Consider the following 7,972-nt stretch of genomic DNA (forward strand, 5'->3'; position numbering starts at 1 on the left):
ATTGCTTGATGAAGATATTCCTAGCCACTCTGGAAGGTGAAGCCCAATCTTGGTATGCAAATTTGTCCGCTGCTTGTATTTAGTATCTAAAGGATTTTCATGCCATGTTCATTGAGAGATATAAAGAATCTTATCCATCATTAAATTTAGATCAGGATTGTTGCAAGCATGCTTATGGTTTTATTGAAAGCCTTGAGAAATATTATGAGGATGATAATTTCATGGATGAAGAGATCATGGAAGCCCTGTATGAAAATCCATTTCAGCAGCATAAAGACGATCATGAAAATTTGCAGCAGGATCAAGATTTTAGTACGATGGAAGATGAAGGAATTTTACATCTTGACGGTCAACAGGAATTACATGGAATGGATCAGCAGTATGAGGAGAATTTGTACACTCCTTCACCCAAAATTAATGAATACAATCATTGCTTGAGTAAGATAAAACAAAAAGTATTATCTCCTCTGTCTGAAGGCGAGATAGATCAACTCTTGAATGGTCATGTTCCAGCTCAATTCAACGCATATATGCAGTGTGCACATGGTCAAGAAAGTGATGGTGGAACTTCTTCCTCTTCTAAAAAGGATGATAGTCCTGTAAGAAGCTTTATACATCAGCAAGCTGAAGATTTCCATATGGCTGAAAGTGATGAAAGAGAAAGTGTCATTTCAGATCTGTCCATGAAAGAAGACAGCATGCAGAGAAGTCAACTTTCAAATTTAGAATGTGATAATGTTAAGACAGCCATTTCAGATGTAGATTCAGATTGTGATGACCAAGAAAACCTTGTACTAATTCCCATGAAAGAGAACTCTGTTTCTGAAATCGTCTGGGATGAAGAAAACAGAGTTTTGGATCCAAATGTTCTCATGTCATCAGAACACAGTCTTCATGAAGGGGCAATACAGTCAGCTCATGAACAACAAGATGAGATCTTTGCTCAAGCAAGTGAAAAAGTTCCTCTGGATGAATTTATGGTAGATGATAGAAATGTTAGTGTTAGGTCTCAAGAAACATTTGAAGTTGACTTTCTCATGATTGATGAATGTGATGAATGTAATGAGAATCTGGCTGTCATATCGTATGAAGATGACCTACCATATACTCAGACTTCAGAAGATCAAACCATTCAGGATTCCCCTTCAGATTCATCTTCATATGCCTCATGTTTTGAAATGTTCTTTGAAGAGGAAATCTACTTATCTATTTGTTCAGAATTTTTTGAAGACCAGGAACATACTCTTATTTATGATGAAAGACTAGAATCAAGAGAAAAAGATACCTTGTTTTTCTAGCAAGAGGTCAATCTTCATGTTTTTCAGGATCCAATGGCAGATTTGTTGCAGTCAGCAGTGAAGGTGATTATTGCAGTATTCAGTGATGAAGGAGATCATGGTAAATTATGTTTTTGGATGCCCAGTTACCAATATCTGTTGTTGACCAGAAGATCTGATCAGGAGAATCAATCAAGGAGGCATCTACTTGATTGGTTACATTGGAAGAAACATTACACATGATTGTACATATTGCATTAGTATGCAAGTGGCTGTCATCATGATTTGAAACCCTCGAATCTTGATGGACTTCTGCCATTGAACAAGTCTTCTAAGTTCTTGTTTTAGTTAAGTCAGTCATGATTCATTTCCTTTTGCATTGAGTCAGTTTTTTCAGTCATGTTGGTTCCATAATTAAGTTGGTCTGAGTTAGATTTCAGTCAATAAATTGAGTCATGTGGATTTTTCAAGTCATCAATTCCATAGCACAATGGACGAAGGCACTGTCTGCTCTCCCAAAGATCTGCAGTTCTTGGCACCTCCAAGGAGCTGGAGCTACCTTCCCAATTGGAGCCAATGCTAGAGTTCGTCTTGTCAGTCCTCCATAAGAGATCAAAACTCTTTCTGCATTTCATTTTTAGGAGTCTCACTCCATTCACTCAGCTACATTCTGCTAGGGGGCATGCCATAATCTGACGGAAGGGTCTTGTTAGTCATTACCCCTCATGCTTTGTACCTACTAGCTCAGGTCTGTTCATCGAAGTTCATTAAATGAAAGTCAATATTTGGTCTTTTGATGAGGCAAAAAATCATGTCAGTCATAGGTATAGGGTTTCATAAGTCATGTTTTCAAAGTACCCAATAATGCCAATAGGCCAGAGGGAGGTTCAACAAGTTTCATCTCCATATTTTCATCATCCATAATGCTCAAGGGTGATTCCTCTTCAAAACTCTGTTTTTAACAGGAAATCGTCAAATTAATGTTTATAATAAATATGTAAAGTTCTCCACCATGAAGTAATTCAAAAACAGATTTTGATAATCCTTTGCCAAATGCCATGTTAGCTACTCCTGCAAAAAATTGCCAAAAATTTCATCATTCTAGTCAAAAATCCAAAAAGGGAATGTGAAATACAGAGTTGCATTAAATTGTGGAAAAAGTGCCATAACAAAACATTGCAAAAGTGGGTTTTGAAGAAACAAAAATCAAAACCATGTCTCCATGTCTTTATATAGATTTTCTCATAAGGATCAAGGTCATTTTAAATTCCAAGGTTGGAGAGAAGAACTCCAAATTGAAGTGGGTGAGCCAGTGCACGTTTTGGGTGAAGTTGGAGGTGTCTTGACAGGTGCGGCGTATACAGTAGGTGGCACGGTGCATTGGGCACGATCCTCCAGTGCAATATTGAACGGGCGCGGCGCACCGGTAGCGCGTGGCGCATACAGTCTAACACCCAAAAAATGACCTCTCTACCCCTATTTTGACACACAGGAAGCAGTCTTGGGAGATTGCATTTTTGGAGGGGCAAATGACATCCAAAATGAAAAGTTCCACTTGTGTTCAAAAGTAGATAGTCAGGGCTTTCCAACAAGAACACTTGGGCTCAATTTGTACTTCAGGAAGTGCCTCAATACCATATCCAAAGTGCCACAACACATACATCTTTTGGCGCGGTGGACAGAGACCCAAAGGCCAAATCACTTCTGCTCTGCAAGAATTCGATTTGTTTCAGTGCGATTTTCTCCAGGTAAGTTTGTCAAATCCTGTTCAATGATTTTTTGGCTATGGTACTGTGGTTTAGAAGCAAAGACAGTTGAAAGTGAATATTGGCTCGTGGGTGAATTAAACGAAAATTGATGGTGGGCCCATTCATTAAACAATATATGTTTTCTCTTCATTAAAGGGGCATCTTATTTAAAGGCCATGTTATTAAACTGATAGTTGTGATTCAAACGACCAAAAGGAAGGCAAACAGTCACCCCAGAAGATCTACGCTACATTTTTTTTTTTTGTTTATTGGTCATCAGAGAAATAAAATGTAACGTTGCTCCCGTTACTGATGGTTGGCTTTTCATTTCCACTTGTAATGATTATACAATCCCTCAACTTTGGGTCGATCCACTTTCTCATAGAAAAGATTATTTATTGTATTGAAATTCATTTGTAATGGGTTGGAGTTTCTGGGAATAGCATGGAAAAAAAATCTCAGCACTTTCATTGTACAATTTTGGCTTGGAAATTAATAGAATGATGCAGCTCTGATTCATGAGATCCATGTGGTGTGAGTTTAGCAAATGTGTTTTTCTTTCTATGTCTCATATGTATTTTGTTATGTTTACTATCCATTCATAATCATTTCTAGTTGAATTCTCTTAAGTAGAAGAGGTAGAATTCAATTTATGCTCTGCCTTGTAAAGCATTCATATTTTGTATATCTTCTTTTGTCTGAAAAGGATTCATATATATGCCCTTTTTAGCTTTTCTAAACAGTCTTTCCACCCCATTTTATTTAAATCTATTGCTAAACCTCCCGCCCATCTTGCCTCATGAAATATTCTGTGTCTTTGATTTCATTTCCCAGCTCATGCGGTCCTTTGGTCCCACACAACCCAGAAAATTCAGTCATTCAAAAAATCACCTTTTTCCATATCTATTTACTAGCATAAAATCAGTATTCATTTTTTAGTCATCTCAGACCCTATTGTTTATTTTCACTGAGTGCGACCCGGAGAGAGCCCTCTCCTGTTCTGGTAGGGCTAGCTAGCAGACTGAACGTAGTTTGTGGTTATCCTAAATTTTGCCTTCCTTAGCCTAAGGCAGATTTAGGCTCTAACAGTTGCCTCCTTAGGCGTTTACTCCACTGGTTTTGAAATATGTATTCTACATTAAAGATTACATCAAAGAAATAGAAAAATAAGAGTAAATAATGCAAATGGAGAGGGAGAAAACTTCCTAAAGGTGAGTACAAATAATGAACATGAAGCTAAAATGAAATCATTGGTTCACTCCTAGTATCAGTGGGAGTATATAAAGCATAATGAGTCTTAAGCCTTATCTCCTCCACTTGTTGGATGATAGCCTTAATATCTGGTCTCACCGATGGAGAAGGTGCATACCAACCCATGGCAAGTTCCAATGCTCGAAGTAATCCATCATCTAAAACACTTCTTAATCCCCCCAAGAGATTAACATCAAATAGATCCAACATGCTCTCCTTCAATACAATAGACTTCACAATAGAAGAAAAATCCATAAATTCGTCAGAGCTCTCATTCCTGCCTGGTTTCTTCCCAATGAGTATTTCTAATAGGAGAATGTCTTGTAGCCCTCCGAAGTAGCTGCATTCATCATCTGAGCAGCAAATGGTGGGGTCATTAACTGGTCTAGACTATAATCAGTAAGATATGCCACATATTTTTCATCCACCAAAACATTCTTGTATTTTAGGTTTCCATGAATGATGGGTGTTTTGAAGCTCGGTGTGAAGGTGGGAAAGTCCTCTTACTACTCCAGGAACAATATTTAACCTGCAAGCCTAGTTCAAAGAGGGCCTCCCACCTCGAGCATCTACAAAAGCAAGGACAAGAAAGAAAATATTTCTTATTCTTGGGTTTCAAAATGAAAACTTACCATCAAGAAGTCAACCAAGTTTCCTTTCTTCTCATAATCATATACAAGAATCTTCTCTCTTATTCTTCCATAAAATTCTCTAAGAGGGACTATATTTTGATTTCAAAGGCCACCCAAATCCTTAATTATAGGCAGGAGTTATTTTCATTCCTTGCGAGTTAGGAGAGCAATAGTTCCTCCTTAGCTAAGTGTGGCTTTGTAGACAGTGCCATTGTTGACCTTACCTAGTACTTGACCTATTGCATTCAACACATATTCAATCATGACATTCTCCCCACCTTCAAAAACCACCAATCTTCCCTCCCCCATTTTTCATCTTTCAATTCATTCAAAGAGGGGTCCCCTCCTCCTCCCATCACTTTCATATTGTGGGCACTTCCAATTGCTATCAACAAGGATACACAAACAAAAATGGTTTTCATCAATGCAATAACAATTCTCGCAGCTACCAAAGGGCTCAAGCCAGAATGTCTATGAACTTAATTTCTAGTAGAATGTGCAAGAGGAGGCCCACGCTGCCTATTTTTTTGCAAATGAATAACTGACAAAACATGGTGAAAACAACGGAATGGGTCCACTAAGATTGGTAAGAGCCGAATTCAAAATTCATAAAGTCAACTGGACAAGAGCTTCAGGTATTGTACCAGACATAGTTATTTCTCAGATAGAACTCCTGTAGGCCTTGAAACCATCTAAGAAAGAAAGGCATGGGCCCTCGCATATTGTTACTTCTCAAGTCTAAAATGTGCCAATTATTGTATGTAACATTAGGAAAAGCATGCTCTCGTATATAACTGATAAAATCATTACAATCTAAAACAAGATCCACAAGCTACACACAGATCAAGATGCATGGATTTCACTTGTGCTAAATCTATCTCTTTCCATGCCTAAAGAATCATCTATGGAAGACACACTTTTATCCAAATCAAGTGGTAATGTGTGCAATTGAGATGGTAAAGGTTGGAAATTTTCATCCGTTTAAGCACTATGCTTACTGAAACTCAGCGGTGATCGTCCATATTCTATAGAGTACCTTAATCCTTGCGCTTGATTTTATAGTTCCTCATATTCAGTAAAATGTTCCAGTTTTTCAAGAGCCTAGTTTTTCTGGTTGCTCACAATGTATAGAGCATCCAAGTAGCTTCTATTGCTCCAAGAACTCGCAGCTATCAATTTATTGGCACTATGATCTAGGTACAACACAAAGACAGGTGAGCGACCTCATTCTTATATATTGAATAAATTTTATTGCAAGAAATAAATACCTAAAGAATCATTTGCGAAAGACACGCTTTTATGTAAATAAAGTGGTAATGTGTACAATTGAGATGGTAAAGGTTGGCATGGTTCATCCATTTGGACACTACGTTTACTCAAACTCAGTTTTTCTAGGCCATATTCTATAAAGTACCTTAAACCCTTGCCCTCGATCTTCTTTATTCTCATATCCAGAAAATTTCCTAGTTTTTCTAGATTTTCTTGTTGCTCGCATCTGATAGAGCAACCAAATAACTTTTATTTATAAAAGAACTCACAAGTATCAGTTGATTGGCATCATTATTTGGGTACAACATGAAGACAAAGCAGTCAAATCAACTTTCCTTTCTCCAAGAACTCACACCTATCAATTGATTGGTTCTATGCTTTGGGTACAACACAAAGATGAATGAGTGACCTTCTCCTTCACCATGACTGATAGGGAAGCTTACAGACCTAACTAAATAAAAATCACATCTGATGGCTCATAATATTTCAATCGTCGATCATAAACTAACACACCTAAAAATTTAAAACTTGAATCTGACGGGTCATAATAGTTCAATCGTTTAAAATAAGATCGACTACCAAATTGTGTAGAGTGGCATTCGAGGGGAGTTATTCTCAAAGGGAAATGCCTTATGGCATAATAAGTCATGTATCCTAATACTATCAAACAAAGCAATGAAAGACTTAAAACTAGAGCTAATGAGAAGGTTGTATAGACTAATCTAAAAAATAAAAATTATAATAAAAAAACCAACCATCATTAGGGGGAATTTGTTTGTATGGGTGAAGGTGCAACCTCCTCCTCCTTGTTCTTAGGAAATCATAATTCTACTGCTTTCTTGGATAGATAAGTCACCTTGTAATCCAAATTGTACACTTGTAACTGCAAAGTGTCGATGCACAAGACAATCTCCTATTGGGAATCACTTCTTTCTAACATGACTTTACCCAGGGTAGTTTTCATTTTCCAATAGAGATATTATGTTGTTTACATATATTTGGTGTGCCTTGATCTAGTATTACCTAGGTCTGGATTCCATTTTCCTATATGTTCTCCAACCTTTGTATTTGATAGAAATATTCTTCCTACTCTTGCTTCATTTTCAATAATTTGAATTCTTGTCTAGCTACCCTAGGGGTATGCTCCAAATAATATACTACAAAGGATTTTATGTTATATTATGCTCTCATGTGCGAGGATACTCCTTGACCTTGACTTATGTGATGGCTAGGGGAAGAGCCAGGATGAGAGATGGATTTCGATAAAGCAAGGTATGGGGGGAGTGGGATCAGAGACGTAAGGAAAACATCATGTGGGAGAGATCAACAAAATAGTGTCCACTAGCCTAAGAGATAAAGTAGAGAAACATGGAACCATAATATCAACAAATCCAAATAGGCTTGAATTTGGGCACCAACTTATTAACTAATTGTGACCTTATCCATCTTCATAAGGTGAGGTTCATGAATAGGTCCATAATTATAGTCATGTTCTTCCATAATCATATTTGAATAACTTTGTTTGAGATGATGGACAATATTTCCCTTCATTGCATCCCTTTTATGTAGGTTTTTGTGAGCTCCCATCTGAAATCCAATCACGGAGATGAGTGGTGATGGCATGTTGGGAGGAGTTGGTGGTATCAATGTTGTTCAAATAAAACCACATGGGGTTATGTATGCTGAATATTGTTGAAGAAAGTTTTCATCCATGATGATATCAGTGATGATTTATGTGATGTATAACCTTCAACAATGGAAACAATTGTATTGAATGATTTTCCATGACAATAGT

General features: G+C 37.2%; 1 pseudogene; it reads right to left on the bottom strand.

The window, feature by feature from the left end:
- Positions 1–4,261: 4,261 nt before the first annotated feature.
- On the bottom strand, positions 4,262–6,357 carry LOC149184249 (putative kinase-like protein TMKL1 pseudogene; annotated as a pseudogene).
- Between the last annotated feature and the right edge of the window lie 1,615 nt (positions 6,358–7,972).

The sequence above is a fragment of the Pinus tabuliformis genome, chromosome 3_2, assembly GCF_031772625.1.
Source record: "Pinus tabuliformis cultivar Carrire ecotype Pingquan chromosome 3_2, CPIR1, whole genome shotgun sequence".
NCBI classification, from domain to species: domain Eukaryota; kingdom Viridiplantae; phylum Streptophyta; class Pinopsida; order Pinales; family Pinaceae; genus Pinus; species Pinus tabuliformis.